The 17,772-nt window shown below is 37.1% G+C and overlaps 1 long non-coding RNA gene and 1 other non-coding gene across 3 annotated transcripts; both read left to right on the top strand.

Moving 5' to 3' along the window:
• On the top strand, positions 1–17,239 carry LOC114095300 (uncharacterized). 2 transcript variants are annotated; one of them, XR_011707967.1, is made up of 6 exons: positions 1–130; positions 332–426; positions 2,121–2,318; positions 3,151–3,258; positions 12,176–12,500; positions 16,159–17,239. It is a non-coding gene; the product is annotated as an uncharacterized lncRNA (long non-coding RNA). The 2 variants fall into 2 exon arrangements; XR_003583224.2 differs by having other exon boundaries at positions 1–426.
• Positions 575–675, top strand: LOC114100847 (small nucleolar RNA SNORA26). Its single transcript, XR_003584150.1, has one exon. It is a non-coding gene; the product is annotated as a small nucleolar RNA SNORA26 (small nucleolar RNA).
• Positions 17,240–17,772: the final 533 nt, after the last annotated feature.

Below are 17,772 nucleotides of genomic sequence, written 5' to 3'. Positions count from 1 at the left end.
CCCCCAGTCCCAGGTCAGTGCTCCACCGAGCTCCGCGCCTTGAGTGGATCGCAGGTCTCTTTTTTCACTCGCCGAACTGACGGAGTCTTCGGCCTCCGGCTGCGATGTGCCCTGTCGGCCCCGGGCCTGGGTATGGCTGGGCTCGCCACACGTCCCCTCGACCTTTGCTCCAGCTGTCAGGATGGAGGGAAGAGCAACTCCCGGCGGCCCGGGGGGCGGGTGGCCCTGGCATTCCCGGGGCCGCGCGAGACACCGGCTCTGAGCCCAGTCTCACGGAAGGTCCCTTGGGAGAATCTGACGCAGTAACAAGTTTGCGCTTTGCTTCCTCAAGCGGATCCGCGGCAAGTACCCGACCTGGGATGACTTGGGCCCCTGGAGTTTGTTTCTAACGTCTGCGGAGGTCAACAACCTCAATTCTAAGCGCAGGTATGTCCCTGTCCTTGGGCGAAATGAATTGACCCAGATTGCCAGCTCTTGGACAAAGGCGACAGAGTATTCTCCGGAGTTTGGTGCAGTGGTGCTAATCAGACACGCCCTAAAAATAAATAAAGAAAGAACCAGAAAGCTCCCGAATAGCCTTTTCCTGTGTACTTTAACGGTTGACGCAGCAGATAGGTTAAAACCTAGAGAGGAGATTGCAGAACTCCTCTTTGGATCCTGGCCGGTGTCACAGCTGAACCAGAAGAAAAAGATTTCTTACAATTTGAGAACCTTTGTGATATTTTTACATAACTTAGAGCACAAGTAATAGATTCAAACTTATTCACTTTGTGGATCATAGTATCCACTCTGACCTCAGCCATTAACAACCCTGGTCTCTTTACATTGCAATAAGGTGCATGAAGGGCTCCCACCAAATGGTCAGGGCAATGTGGACTTAGCTCTTTCAATGCTAGCCAAGTTACAAAAATGGGATCCTTCGTGCATAAAGAAACACCACTTAGTTGCACCCAACAAGACGTCATAAACAATCCACTCAGGGATTCAATAATATGAACACTTTTTCCAAGTTTGGCAACTATGATCTTCCAAATGCAATTCCAAAGTAATAGAACAAATGTTCATGTCACTATGCAGACCTTAGAAGTCTATCAATCTAAAGTTACTGGAGTAACCTCTGTACCAAAATCGTGACCTACAAACACTGATCATACAACAGGGAAGAGCTTGTTCAGTCATTGGCAAACAGTGGTGCTTCTATGTAAATAAAACAGGAGAAGTAATGTCCAATCTACAGTGTATAAAAGCACAAGTCAACATTCTACATCAAATAAATGAGGCACAATCATTTAATTGCACTGATCTGTTTCAGGAGTGGGAGACTATCTCTGTGGAACATGGAACTATGTGTTCCCTTCATTCTTTTCTGCTTATTCAACCTTGTTCTAATCTGTTCTTGTCTTTCATAGATCACTTAACTCCCAATCTTTAACCCGACTCCTCTCTCCACAGCAATGGAGCCAGCTCCTTGTCTATGAAACTTCATGTCCATTTTCAGATGGGACAGTGAACAACACTTGGGAATGGCAGAACAACTACTTAGTCCATCTGAACAAACAGCAGCTGCAGGAAAAAAAAAAAAAAAAGCCTTATCTAAGCTTCCCTTTGATGTGTATTTCAGGCCTCTCTGAGAATTCAGCTGCTCTAGCCCCTTCCAAGGGAGCATCCTGTGAGGAAACTGAATGTGGGAACTTCTGGGGGGATTTAAATGTATAAATAAGCCTTATCTGACCCTTCCATACTTTCCCTATGAAGCCTTAACACACACACCCTATCCTTGGTTATTCAGAAGAATACCATGCACAGTGCTCTCACATGCATGTATACTAATTCTCTTTCTTATTAATCTATTAATCAATTTTCAGAACCCCACACTGGAACCTAAGTTAGTAGAAGAAAACTTTTCCTCCCAGCAACGCTGTCTAGATTTTTCTGGATAGACAAGAGAGTGTGTTCAAGTAGATAATGTAATTTGGAAGCCTGTGTTTTGTTTGAAGGTGGGAAAATCCAATGTCTGCATATACACAAGGATTTTGCCCTTTGAACTTGTCTTGAAGAGTGAACTTTGGACAGTCATCCTATACATTTAAGAACTGAGTGTAACTTTTTATTTCCTTTAGGGAGGAAGCTAAAAACCAGTTAAAGTGGATCTGTGCTTTCCTGACTTCCCATAGACACTGCAGTCTACAATCTTAACAGGGCATTAGGTGTGAATGGAACCAGCTGACCACCATGGGCAGCAGATGGGACTAGAACAGTGGGGATGATGTAGAGGAATCATTTATTGTACCAAACACTTCATTCTACCTGGTTTTGTGGTAAGTTCATAAAAAGAGGAAGAAGTAAGAAAGAAATTTATATACATATCTATTGGCATTTAAACTGAAAGATTAAGTCAGAAGTTAATGAGTGTGATTATATATAAGGAATGGGCAGTGAGATATTCACCTCCTTTTTAAAAGTTGAATATAAACAAACTAATAAATTTAATAACAATAATTGTTTCAAGTTACATAAAAAACATATTCTGGGGACATTCTTAAAGGTAGGTTTATTCATTCTAATGTTGATACTGTAAAAAAAAAAAAAACTCCATTGTGGGGAGAACCAAGACAATTACATATGTATACACACACCATATATATATATTTTGCACACACACACACATATAGTGTTCTGGATAGAATTCTCTATATCTAATCTATAATCTAATCAGATTGTATATTTATATATATAATTATATATATATAATTATATATATATATATATATATATATACACACACGCACACACACGCAGATACACACACACACGCAGATACACACACACACACACACACTTTTTATTTGAGGCTTTTAAATATCTTATTTAAAAACTTCTTATTCTGAGCTGAGTGCAGTAGCACAAACCTGTAATCCCAGAACTCAAGTCGATGAGGCAGGAGAATCCCAAATTAGAGGACTTAAGCAACTTAGTGAAACCATCTCAAAACTAAAAATTAAGAAGGGCTAGGAATGTGGCGCAGTGGTAAAGTGCCCTTGGGTTCAAACCTCCCCCAACCCCACCCCCAAAAAAACACAGAATTTTTATTCTGAATTAAATTTCAAAGAAAGTTGCAAAAATCATAAATTCCATGTACTCTTCATCCAGTTTCTCCCAGGGGAAGTATACCAACATTGAGATGTGTGGCAGTATTCCATGGTTCTGTCATTTTGTCACATGGAGATTCACATAACCACCACAATCCATATATAGAAGGTGGGTGGATTAATTTTTTTATCATCTTGATTTTTAAAACTTCCTATTCTCTTATGATGCTTTTGTTTTCATTTTACAGATAATTAAAATTGCAGTGTGTGTGTGAGTGTGTGTGTATGTGTGTGTGTGTAATATATTCATTCATTCTTTCATTCAGATATTCTGGTCTTTTTCCACTGAATTTTTTAAAAGAGAGAAGTTGACTTTTATTTCATTGCTCTATTTAAAAAAAAATGTTTCCTAATAGTTTTATATTAATTTAGTTTTTATGTTTAATTTCTTATATTTGGATTGTTATTCAAATGTCTATCCAATATTCCCTTGATTTAAAAAACCTTGTACAGCGTGTATTGTTTTATTCTTTTTTAAATTGGAGCCATGTTTCTGAATTCTTATTCATTGGAATAAAAAATTTCAATACTGCTATTATTCTGTAGCACAGCAGAATAGGCTATAAAAGCTAATAATGACCTCTTTTCAGGTATCCTTTTATATTCAAATTCATTTATTTTTCCATGTGAATATTTGTAAATATTTTCTCTTTATATTGCATTCAGAATGCTCTATATTTAATCATAATTGTATCAATATAAAAACTTCATATACATTTGTGCAGTTGTAAATTAAGTAGAGAAAACAGGCATATAAAATATTCAGTCTCAAGCTTCAGAACTTAACTTCTTATGCATCCAGCCATCTACAGCTTATTTCTTTTTTGCCTTCCTTCATCCTTTATGCCTCTATTCAAGAATAAGCTATAGCTCTCTCTATATACAATTCCTTTCTCAATAGACTCCCAGTAATAAACCTAAGAACTAGCACTGAAATGTATTTGCTATGCAGCAGAGACTGTCCTAAGCACTTTATACTTTTAACTCATGTAAGCTTTCCAGGACCATTTCTTCATTTTCGAGCTAGGTAAATAAGACAAGTAGAAAACTCTCTCAAGTTCTCACAGTTGCTAAGTGGTGAAAGCCAGTGTGACCCCTGATACAGCCAGTTCTACAGGCCATTCTCTGAAGCCCAGTCCAGTCAATATGTTTTACAATTAAACAAATAGATGTTAGCAGCATCCTTTTTATTCTTTCATATAATTAAGTTTTTGTGAGTGTTACAAATTACACATATTTTTAAGCTGGTTATATGAGGCTCCTATTGACTTTTATCTGTTTTTTGTCATTAACTTATTTTTGTACCTACATTCAGGAAAATGTTACCTGATTTTTTGAATTTTCTAAGTGCATCAGTTACATCACCTGCAAATACTGGTGATTTTCTTTTTTTTTTTTTTTTTTGTATACAAATACACTGGCATGGAATTTTCAAAGCAATATTAAATACTAATTGTGTTAGAATTTGTTATTAAAGAAAGTGTGACTAGAGTTTAATTATTAGATTGAAACCTTTTTTTATTATTGGTGCTGGGATCAAACACAGGGCCTTATACTTGCTAGGCAAGCACTCTATCATTGAGCTATGCCTCCAGACTTACATGAATATATAGTACTACTCTGACCTGATAGAAGAAAATTTTTCCTTAACAATAATAGGCGGACCTGAGATTTTCTCTCTAATCTCAAATTTTAAGTGTAAGTGCTTTAGCTGAAGATCTTGAAAATATGAAAATGAATTTGATCCAGTTTAATTGGATTTGAAGATATGGGAAACCTAAGTGTGATTTAGGGATTATAGGGAAAGGTGATTGATGAGCCTTAGATGAAATGGTGTTTATCCTGCATTTATTTGGGGCACGAATTCTTGATCTTGGCTACATACACATTGGGAATTATCAGTAATATTTACAAATGATACTGATGCTTGGGTCCCTCTCCCAGGTACTCTAACATAATTGGTCTAGGGTACAGCATGAATACTAGGAACTTTTTAAACATTCAGGTAATTTTAATGTATGGCCCAATTTTATAACTATAAATTTAGGAGAAACGTTAAACCTTTTTCCCATATTGTATAAATTCCAGTTTAGAGGTTTATGTAGCCCACTAATAAAATATACCAGTGTGTGTATTAAAGTTCATCACAGCATGTTGAAAAATATGCTGAGTGAAATAAGCCAGACACAAAAGAGTCAATACTATATGTTCCCCCGTATTTGAGTTAGCTAGAATAGTCAAATTCATAGAGACGGGGAGACAATGGAAGGCAGGGGCCATGAGTAGTCTTGGTTCAATGGGTACAGAATTTCAGTTTGGGATTATGAAAAAGTTCTGGAAATGAATAGTAGTGGTGATTGCACAACATCATGTATGTATTCAGTTCTGCAAAATTGTACACTTAAAAATGGATAAATTTTATTATGTGTATTTATTTTATTTTTTATAATATCTTTATTTTATTTTTATGTGGTGCTGAGGATTGAACCCAGTGCCTCACACATGCTAGGCAAGCATGCTACTGCTTGAGCCACAACCCCAGCTGTTATGTGCATTTTAATACAAGAAAAGTATTTTTTAAAAACATGCCAGCTGGCAGTCCATGAACCTCCTTTCCCAGCTACATTTAGAGTATTGATATCATAGGGTGTTGTAGTAATGACTATGACAGTTTGTTTATGGGGCTGGAAGGGGGCAGTCCTCATGCTTTTTTTCAAGGAAGACAGCACATGCACTTTGCTAACAACTTCTAGCCACTATAAAACCTTACACAAGTGCGGAGAGGTGGGCGTGGAGCTGGATCTGCAGTGTGCTGCTCTGAAAGCCCTTGTGGGTGGAGCCTTTGTGTGTGTATGTATGTATGTATGTATGTATGTATTTTTCTGTGCTAGAGATTGAACCCAGGACCTTAAGCACTGTTGACAAGTGTTCTACCCCAATCCCTGTGTGGAACCTTTTGAAGCAGATTAGAGGTGAGTTTTGTTCACCCTATACCTTCAGACCTACACATACACACCAAATAAAGTTAAGACATCAAAGCCATTATTTCTTATTAATTGACAAATTTATCAACAGTATGATTTGCATTTGACTTGGCAATGTTTGGATGTTCCAAAGAATGAACTGAAGTGAAACATCTCTTTTTGATGCTATTTTTCATGAATAAAATGATGCCATTTATTAGTTTTGACTGGTGAAAAATGATGGATCATGGTGTCAAAGAATTGACTTGCATTACTATTGTCCTGAGGTTTTGTCTTAGCAGAAGATAGGTGAACTTCCATGGCTTGTTGTCCCACGCAAACAGTTACATGATAAATTCAAATTGGGTGAGTATAGCAAATTTATATTCACAATGTCTAAATTACCAAAAAAAATGTCAAGTCCAAGAGATCTTGCCAAGGAACAAATGGTTCTTTGGCAAGCAGAAGACTGTAGAACTGCACTGTCTGAAATTGTGCCCTTCAAATGTGGCTAGTGCTACTGAGTGTTTTAATTTCCTGTAGAAAATGAATACAAAGGTGGTTTAACCCATTATGTCCCATATTCTCAGATGTGGGCCTCCTATAAAACATAAATTGAACATCATTACCCTAAGTACATGTATGAAGACACGAATGGTATGACTGTACTTTGTGTACAACCAGAGAAATGAAAAATTGTGATCTACATGTGTACTATGAACTAAAGTGCATTCTGCTGTCATGTATAACAAATTAGAATAAAAAAATAAATCTTTAAAAATGTAAACTGAATAATCCATGCACCACTTATGATAACTTTGGAATAATTAATTCATTTTATTAAATTGATTAATCAAAAGCTTGGAACTTATCAAAGCAATACATGTTTATTCTTTTATAACTCTAGAGGCCAGAAATTCAAAACCAGTTTGACTGGGTCAACATCAGGTGTAAGCTGGGCCATTCTCCCTCTGGAGGCTCTAGAGGATAGTCTGTTTCTTTGCCTTTCCCAGCTACTAGAGCAGCATTCCATGCATTCCTAGGCTAGAGGCCCCTTCTTCCATCTTCAGAGCCAGCAGCATGGCCACTGGCTTCAGTGACCACATTGCTTCCTTCTCTTCTGTAGTCAAATCTCTTCTGTCTCCCTTCTGTGAGGACACTACCAGTTACTTTTAAGGCCTACCCAAATAATCCAGGATAATCTCCCATCTCAAGATTCTTAGTTTAATTACATTTGCAAAGTCCCTTTTGCTAAATAAAGTCCAGGGATTAGGATATTGACATATTTAGAGACCATTATTTAGTCTACTGCACTGAGAAACTGAAAATTTAATTAGACCTACAGCTGGTGGCTATTATATTACCTTAGGAATCTTTATTTTTTATTTTATTTTATTTTATTATTTTAGTACTGGGGATTGAACCCAGGGGTGCTCTACACTGAGCTACATCCTCAGTATTTTTTATTTTTTATTTTAAGATAGGGTCTCATTAAACTGCTGAGATTGGCCTCAAATTTACCGTCCTCTTGCCTCAGCCTCCCAAATCTATGAAATTGCAGGCATGTGCCAACTAAGCCTGGTTTCCTCAGGAATCTTTTCCTGTGATATGGGGCTACATATTTCATCTTGTCTGATCATGAAAAATGTTTTCCAAGGCACTACATTCTCCCACACTGGAAACAGTATTTTCATTTCTAAGAGTTTAAGTTCAATTCTAAAAGTTCAAGGTTGAAAGAACTGGGTGTCTTACTAATCTATGGGAATTGTGTCCCAAATTCCTTTTAAAAAGGACTTACATAGATATTTTTGAAGAGCAGTATAACATTAAACTCTGGTATTTTCTGCCACAGACCATCTAGAGCTGTTATCCAATAGAGCTTCCTGTGAAGATGGAAATATTATAAATCTGTGCTGTCCAATCTGGTCGCCAATAGCCACATGGCTATTAAAATTTAAATTAAAAATTCAGTTCATTGGTACACTATCAAGGCTTACAATAAAGCCATAGAAATGGGGACAGTGTGGTGATGGTGTGAAGATACACAAATCACCTGATAGAACAGAATCAAGTTGAGAAATGCATCTGCACACAAATTGTCACTTAAAACACTTATAACAACTAGAGAGGGGAAAGTGATTTTTTTAAATTAACCTTGCTAGATCCATTGGCTGTCTACATAGAAAAAAAAGTATCTGGACCTACCTCGACAAATAAAAAAGTTTTTCCTCAAAAGACATCATTAAAAGAATGAAATGATACATTAGTATAATTTTACACACTAAAACCTACATGTCCATAGTCATCACATTTATAATTTATCAAAATGTATCCATTTATGTTAGATTTCCTATCACTTTGTTGAATGTTTAGAATCTTCTAGAGCTTGTATCCTTCTTCATGCTGATAAAAAGCTGTTAACCTAATAAAATATATTTCTAAATTAAAAATAAAGAATGAGGGGCTGGGGATGTGGCTCAAGTGGTAGTGCGCTCGCCTGGCATGCTTGCGGCCCGGGTTCGATCCTCAGCACCACATACAAATAAAGATGTTATATCTACCGAAAACTAAAAGAATAAATATTAAAAAAATAAATTAATTAAAAATAAAGAATGAAATGGAACTCAGAATGAGAGAGGATATATGCAATATATATGCGTGTATATTTGTATATATACAGAGAGAAGAGAAAGGGGGTAATCAGGCAGGAAGAAACTCTTGGAGATGATAGATATGTTTATGGTAGAGATTATGCTGATGGTTTCAAGGGTGTATCATTATCTCCAAACTCATCAAGTTGTGTATATACAATTATATTAGGTATATACAATTTAATGTAGTAATCACACCTCAATAAAGTGATTCTTTTAAAAAGACACTTGCAGCAGATGAACAACCTGTGATATATTCATCCAGTGGAATACTACTCAAAAATGAAAAGGAAGGCATTAATGATATGGATAAATCTCAATACAGTGTGTTAAATGAGAGGAATGTTACAAAAAAAGAATGTACTGTATGACTCCAGTTGTATGAAATTTTGAAACAGGCAAAACTGACCTACAGTGGTGGAAAAGATCAGCATACCAGTCGCCCTGGGAGAGTGGAAATAGGGGGCAGCATGAAGGACCTTCCAGGGTGATGGTATGGTACATATTTGATAGAAGTTTGGGTTACACAAGTAAGTGCATTTGTTGAACCTCAGCAAATGTTCACTAAAGATTTGTACCCTTATTTCATGTACACTTTACACTGAAAGAAACCTTAGCTACTGATTTTAAGTGAAAAACATGCTAAAATATTTAGAAAGTTAAATATGTATTGCTATCTACATTTTAATTTTAAATGCAACAACATTAAGATGGATAGACAAAAGAACTGTCATTAAGCAAGTTTTATAAAGTATTAATGGAAGAATTTCTGTAGTGTTCTTTGGTTTTGTTTTTTGGTGTGATTTTCGTTTTGGTACTGGGAATTGAAACCAGGGTGCTTAACCATTGAGCCATATCCCCCGTCGCTTTTTATATTTTATTTAGAGACGGGGTCTCGCTAAGTTGCTTAGGGCCTTGCTAAATTACTGAGGTTGGCTTTGAACTCACAATCCTCCTTCCTCAGCTTCCCAAGTGCTGGGATTACAGGCATAAGTCACCACACCCAGCTATGTGATATGTTTAAATGTGTTCACTGTATGAAATTTTCTAAACTTTGCTCAATATTTGCTATTTTTTTATAATCAAATGTTAGGAAAATACAAAAAAGACGTTCTGAAAAACGGGCAAAGATTTTAAAAGACACTTCATAAAGTTATTTCTAAATAGCAAATAAATAAAATGAAAAGGTGCTCAACTTTGTCAGTCATCAGGAAGAAGCAAGTTAAAATGACATGAGACTCAATTATCACCCACCAAAATGATCAAAATTGAAAACCAACAGAAGTTTCACTAGATTGGACAAAGGGAATGATAGGAAGGGAGGAGAGATGGGAATAGGAAAAACAGTATAATGAATCGGAGATAACTTTCTTATGTTCATATCCAAATCACAACCAGTGAAACTCCACATCATGTACAACCCCAAGAATAGGAAGTTATATTCCACATATGTATGATAAGTCAAAATATATTCTACTGTCATGTATAACTAAAAAGAATAGATAAATTCTTTTTTTTAATTGTTTTTTAGGTGTAGATGAAAACAACACAATGCCTTTATTTTTATGTGGTCCTAAGGATCGAACTCGGATCCCACCCGTGCTAGGCGAGTTCTCTACTGCTGAGCCACAATCTCAGCTCCAGATAAATTCTTTTTTTAAAAAAATGGAAAACCAAATGGTGATGAAAATGGTGAACATGTTGCCGAAAGGAGTACAAATAGACACAAACATTTTGGAAAACTTTAAAAATATCTACTAAATTTGAACATGATATATAACCTCTGATCCAATAATTCCATTTCTAGGTTTATACCCAACAGAAATGCATTCATCATTCACCAAGTTCATCAAAAGATATATTACAGTGTTTGTTACACTTTATTTGGCACTGGGGATTGAACCCAGGGGTACTTTTACAACTGAGCTACACCCCCATCCCTTTTTATTTTGAAATACATTCTTGCTAAGTTGCTTTAGGGCCTCCTAAATTGCTGAGGCTGTCTTTGAACTTGCCATTCTCCTGCCTCAGCCTCCTGAGTTGCTGGGATTACAGGCATGTGCCACTGTACCTGAAAGCAATGCTTTTAGTAGCTCCAAAAGGTGACTACTCCAAGAGGACCACTATCAAATTTGGCTAGATAAATAAATTGTATATTCACACAACGAAATCCAAGACAGGGTTTATATGAACAGATGATACTAAAAATAAATAAGTAAATAAATAAATAAATAGCATGAACCTCATGAACATAATAAATTAAACAAACCGAGAACAAAAGTATATTTGTTGAAATGGCTTCACTCACTTACTGTGCAAATGCAGGGATACTACCTATGCTCTTAAAAGTCAGGATAGTGGTCACCATTGAATGGAGGGGAGTGGTTAGTCCTGGGATATAGTTGTGTTCTGTTGCATGAGCTAGCATGAGTGTGATTACAATTTCAGCAAACTGCATTCATGACGGTGTACTTACGTGTAGGTATGTTGTATTTTAATAAGAATCAGTCTCTGCTAGAATATGTAAGCAAAAAGGGGCCACAGAAGGATTATGCATTTGAAAGACTTGAGAAGGATTTGAGAAATGGAATCAGATTTCCATTGGGAAGATTAATAGAGGATGGCCAGAGAGGAGTAACTAAGCTGTTTATGGAAGTAACCCAGGCAAGCAATCACGAAGGCTTGAATTAAAGCAAGAGTGATAGGGATGAAAAGGGCTGAGTACAGTGGATATTTAGAGAGTAAAAAACAGAATTTGAATAGATAAATAATTCTCCCCCCCCCCTCTTTTTTAGCTCGAAAAATGAGAATGATAACAGTTCTACATTGTTGGGCCTCTTTTGATGATTTATGGAATTAAGGGAGTTTAGTAGTGATCCTTGTTTACTATATAAGGTATTGATGGAAAGCTTGAAGAGAAATACTTCAATATGACAAAGTTTAGGCGAGTGTGCCTTCCCCCAAGCACAGGTAAAAGCCACCTCCCTGATTAGGACTGGTCAGCATGGATCGCAGGATGGAAGGCCAAGGTTAGGAAGGAGTCAGGACAAGTCTGAATCTGGGCGTGAATTAGGACTGAGGTACCAGGAGGGACTCCACTAGGTCTCCATTCGGGTGGCCAGGAGCACGAACCAAAGGCCTATGTTGACATTTCCTCTCCTCACCAGCTCTGCTAAGGGGTGGACTTACGGGAAGGGCGGGGACTCAGGCCTAGGGGTGGAGTCGCAGTCGGAAAAGTGGCCAATGGAGCGCGAGCTTCCCCGTTCTTAACCAATTACGTGCACCGAGGACCACTTCCACCGGTGATTGGTGGACGCGTCGCGCAGGATTCTCGCGAGCTGCAGGAGTGTGTCAAACTCTCGCGAGGGTGTACGTCTTGTCCCGTCCTGACCGCTTGGTCTTCCTCCTCCAGGTGTTTCCTTGTCTACGGTGCTTTGGACACCTGTCCTCTGGCTCCAGACCGTGAATCGAGAGCCTCGAGGAGAGGTGGGCGCAGCCAGGGTCAGTGACAAGCCGCCTCTCCTCAAAACCTGGGCCTGAGGCCAAGGTGAGGCGCGGCCCGAGCTCGGGCTTTACCTGGCGTTCACCTGCCTTCTCCGCGGGGTCCCGAGAGACTCTGCTGCCACTTGGCGGAAGGAACCTGTAGTGTAGAGCCACCCGATTAGGCTGCACCAGGTACTACGCTCACTTCCGCTCTGAAAAGTTGCTGAGAGGAACATTTGAATGAAATTTTATGGGTGAGCTTGTGGTCCTATTGTTAACACTTTTAAACAATTTTTTTTAGTTGTTGATAAGCCTTTATTTTATTTATATGCGGTGCTGAGAACCGAACCCAGTGCCTCACACATGCCAGGCAAGTGCGCTGCCGCTGAGCCACAGCCACAGCCCTTGTTCGCACTTTTTAGCGCTTGCAGTACAGTATACTACCATGCTGATGGGGATTCACTGCCTAAGTTATTTAATTGATGGCCTCCTGTTCCCATTCTCTTTCTAGCTCTTGCTTTCTCTGCCAATTTAAAAGATGTTCAAGTGAGCTAAAGCCACTTATATTTTGAAGTGTCTTTCCAGTGCAATCAAAGTAGTCCTAATGCAGATTCCTTCAGTAAAGAAACAGTATGTCAATATGTACTGAATTCTTACATTTGGCAAATAACTCAAAATCATTTCTACGAATATAAGATTGTGAAGGTTCCTAAGAAAATAACAAGTGCTAATGAGGCTGGGGAAGAAATTGGAACCTTTGTGCATTGCTAGTGGAAAAGTAAAGAAATGTAGCTGCTGTGAAAAAAGTTTCATAGTTCCTCAAAAAATTAAAAGAACTATGTAGTTCAACAATTTCAATTCCTGGTATATGCCCCAAAGAATTGAAATCAGGGATTCAAACAGATACGTGTACACTAATTACATAGTAACATTCACAATAGCCAGGGGGAAATGATCCAAATGTCTATCAACAATTGAATGGATAAACAAAATGTGGTGTACATACAAGTGGAATATCATTTGGCCATGAAAAAGAGGAAAATTCTGATACATGGTGACCTGGGTAAACCTTAAGAACATACTCAGTAAAATAAGCCATTCAAATATGATTCCACTTATGTGAGATAACTTAGAATAGAAAAATTTATAGAGACAGCAAAATAGTGGTGGCTAGAGTTGGGGGAGGGAGAAATAAGGAGTTATTCTGTAATGATTAAAAATAATTTCTGTTGGGATGATGAAAAACTTCTAGAAATGAATCGTGGTGGTGGTTGCACAAAATTGTGAGTGTACACAGTGCCAAAAAATTGTATCCTTAAGTAGGGTTAAAGGATATATTTTATTTTCTGTGTATTAATACACACCAAAAATAAATAAATGAATAAATAAAACCCTAGTAGATACACTCTAAATCACATCCAATCACTGTAAAACTTTGCTTTTTTTTTTTTTTTTTTTTTTGTAGTTGTAGGTGGACATCATGCCTTTATTTTTTTTATTTTCTTGTGTGGTGCTAAGGATCAAACCCAGTACCTCACACATGCTAGGCAAGCACTCTGCCACTGAACTACAGCCCCAGCCCCAGCCCCTAAAACCTTATTTTTAACTGATTGTGGCATGTGCATTTTACAGCCTCTAAGTGAAATATCTATTCAAAATTTGTAAGATGCTATTTTTTAACATGTGTGTTTTTTCAACCACACTAAGCAGTATTTGCAGGATGAATTTGGGGAACAATACTTATGTTCCTAGGGACATAACCATACATATTATACAGACCAGAGACATCGATGTCCATTTTCTTGTTATATATTTTGAAATAAATTATTTTGATATTTTCCTTTGAGATTCCCTATCTGTCAGTACCAATAGAAAAAAATCCTAATTTCATCTTAGCTCATTCTAAATATACAGCCCAGACAAGGGAGAGTTTATATGTTTTTAAGGTGTATTTTTATCATCTTAGTTTATTGGGAGGGGGGAGTATGCTGCCTACATATAATGAATGTACTTCCTATTCATTTGATAAGCAAGAAAATGCCAATTTATCCTTTTAAAGGTGGGAAAATAGAAAGCATTCAAGCTGAAATGGCATGGTGCCAAAGCCTTCATCAGCTCCAAAGATTATTTGTATTTTTTTGCTAAAGATTAATTGTGCTCTTCTGAAATTTTATTAATTTTTTATGTGTACCTTGGGAAATTAGAGGAACAGCTATTGCCAGGATAGATTATAATATTTCAGCTGGCCACAATAGTGCTTTTAAAGCTAACTTTGTTAGGAGGTATGTGTGAAGATAACTACCTTCACCATAAAAAAAAAAAAAAATGGGTGCTTGTAATTTAAAGCAAAAAAAAAAATCATATTAAATAATGTAAAGTTAAATATATCTGCAAATGAGACACTTAAAATGTTAAATGCAGTCAGCAGTGACAAAAAGATGTCAAGAGCAAGTATTTTTGACTAGCACAAAAGATATAAAGAAGGTAGGCATAAGCCAGGCATAGTCCCAGCAGCTCAGGAATCTAAGGAGGAAGATCTCAAGTTCGAAGCCAGCCTGGGAGGACCTTGTCTCAAAATAAAAAATAAGAATAGCTGGAATATAACTTAGTGGTATAGAACCCCTGGGTTGAATCCCCAGTTACACACACACACACACACACACACACACAAACTGCAAGGATAATATCCATGATAACCCATGAAGTGGTCACCCAGCCACCCACAAAAACCGTAAAAACACTGAGGGTCAAAAATTTGGCTGGGGTCATAAATTTTATTAGCTCAAATAGCCAACTAAATGATAAAAATGGCCAAAAAGTTAAACAAATAATTAAATTCATTCTGAAAGAAAACGTGTACATGAAGAAACTTTCTGGGAATATTATTTCTCATGCTGTTGTGGTTGATGATCTTGGGAGGCTTAACCAAAACAGCTACACAGGGATCTGCCACTTGGGTATATATTCAGGACACAGTCCAACTGTTGGTCTTGGAGTAGCAAGCTAGTGTCTTCAAATGTTTTCCACTAGCTTTATAGATATGTGATTTAAACAACACAAAGCCGGTAGAACTGGTGTAACAGGGTGGAACATGGGACTAGATGCTTATTTATTTATTATGGTTCTAGGGATGTAACCCAGGGCTTTGCACATACCAGGTAAGCACTTTATGACTGGGTTCAATCCTTAGCACCAGCCCTCTTTCAGACAGAATGTTGCTATTAAATTGTGCAGGTTGGTTTTGAATTTGAGACCCTCCTGTCTTAGCCTTCTGTGTAGCTGACATTACAGAGGTGTGCCAATACACCTCAGCTGGCCTAGATATCTATTAGGAAGTCCCTAGCAAACTACCTCATGCATTGCTACTTTTTTCAAGGTAAGCTCATGTGAATGATCCTAGGCTACCTGCAATCTGGGCACTTAAACTATATGGAAACATCTCAGAAGTAAGAGTAGCCATGTTTAAGCAGAAATATTCAGGTTTGTAATGAAACTTCTTTTTGAAGTCAAGGTAGTAGAAACAGGAATTTGATTCCATCAGCGAATATATTGAGGGCTGGGGCTGTAGCTTAATGGCAAAACACTTGTCTGGCACATGTGAGGCACTGAGTTTGATCCTTAGCACCACATAAAAACAAACAAATAAAATAAAGGCATGCTATCCATCTACAACTACAAAAATAATAATTTTTTTTTTAAAAAAGAATTTATTAAGAAAAAAAGTGAACAGTTTAAGTAAAAATATGCTCTTCATTTGTACTTATCCCACCCCTGAAAAAAATCAGGACCTTATTTTAGTCACTTTTCAAAACTTTCTAATCTCTATATAATCTGAAATGTCTTTTTAAATTTTTTGTTTAAAATGGTACTGGGGATGGAAGTCAGTGGTGCTTTTTTTTGTTTGTTTTACAGGATCTCACCAAGTTGCTGAGGCCACCCTGGTAATTATGATCTTTCCTGAGCCTGCAGAGCTGCTGGGAATAAAGGCATGCACCACTGTGCCCAGCTCTAAATTTGTTTTAAATAGATTTTAATATATAAACTGTTCACATATGAAATTTGGTATGAAAGGTAGGCAAATAGAGGTCAATGTTGAATCCTACCTTCTTTATTTATGAGAATGAAATTTCACAGGTTGAGTTTTCATAAGGCATTACTGCAGTTCATATATACACACACTTCATCCACAAAAACAGACTAAGTTTTGACCTTCACATTTTCTTTATTATTGAGTGTACCTGGTCATACCCTAAGCTTCAGCTCTAAATGCATTTATTAAAGGGCAGCTTTACTAAATAAGTGAAAAATGGTTTCAGATAGATAGAATTCTGATAAGCCAAGAAAAAAATGCAAAAAAAAATTTCAGGGGGCTGGGGTAGCTTAGTGGTAGATTGCTTGCACTTGTCTGGCACATGTGAGTCACTGGGTTCAATCCTTAGCACCACATAAAAACAAACTTATCCACCTATAATAAATTTTGTTTTAATTAAAAAAATTTTTTCAATATGTTTGCCCTTAACTTTTAAGGAGCTAGTTGAATCTCATGAGCTCTTCCTTCCCATAAGAATAAATTTTTGAGTTCAACAATTATGAATTTCTTTCAGAAATTTATATTCTTTGCCCTAATTTCCTTTTTGGTCTCTGCTATACTGGTGTTTAAGGGTTATCTCCTGTCATTATTAGTATTCTTGCAACCTATAATATAAAGGACTTAAGTCAGCCCTCTGGTATCTGACCAGTTTAGTTTTATTAGTTAAAATGCAAAACTTCCATAGCAATCATGATTTATGGAAAAAAATTTAATTGTCTGTGTCACCTCTGGGATACTGCTGACCAAAGCTATATGGCCCACAAGGAAAAAATTATAATTACAATGTTTTTCCTATTATCTTGTTTCTGTTACTAAAATCTTTTAACTTAGTATTTTATACTGTTTAAATGAAATTTGTTAAAAGCATACATAAAATGACATTCTAATAAACTAAAAACTTTTTTGATGTAGTTGCTTATTCTGCATTTTACCCACATGCTTATGTCATCATTAGTCTCAATTTTAAATTCACCACCCCACATGGCTTTTCAAAAATTGACCCATGAATAGATAAGCTCTACTTCTACCCTTCCATTGATACTAATACAAATAGTCTGGGAGGTATTCTGGTGTGGTAGTTTTAATCCCATCAAAAACATTTGCAATCTTAAGCTTTCATTTTGTTAGTTACCTGTGGTTGGTATAACAAATTGCCACAAACTTGATGGGTTGAAACAAATTTATTCACTCCTTTCTGAAGATTAAAAGTCTGAAAGCCAAGTACATGCTGCCTCAGGAGGGTCGAGTGGAGAATGTTCCTTGCATCTTCTAGCTTCCGGTGGCTCCCTCACTCCAAGACCAGTATCTTCAAACATGTGTTTTGTCTTCATGACTGCCCTCTATATGTAAGGAATCTCCCTTATGAGGGCACCCCCCATCCTGTTGATCCTGGAGTATTCAGAGGTAAAATGAATAGATTGAGACCTAGAACCTAA

The sequence above is a fragment of the Marmota flaviventris genome, chromosome 7 (assembly GCF_047511675.1).
Source record: "Marmota flaviventris isolate mMarFla1 chromosome 7, mMarFla1.hap1, whole genome shotgun sequence".
Lineage (NCBI taxonomy): Eukaryota > Metazoa > Chordata > Mammalia > Rodentia > Sciuridae > Marmota > Marmota flaviventris.
The sequence above is the reverse complement of the archived record's forward strand: the minus strand, read 5'-3'. Positions and strand labels throughout refer to the sequence as shown.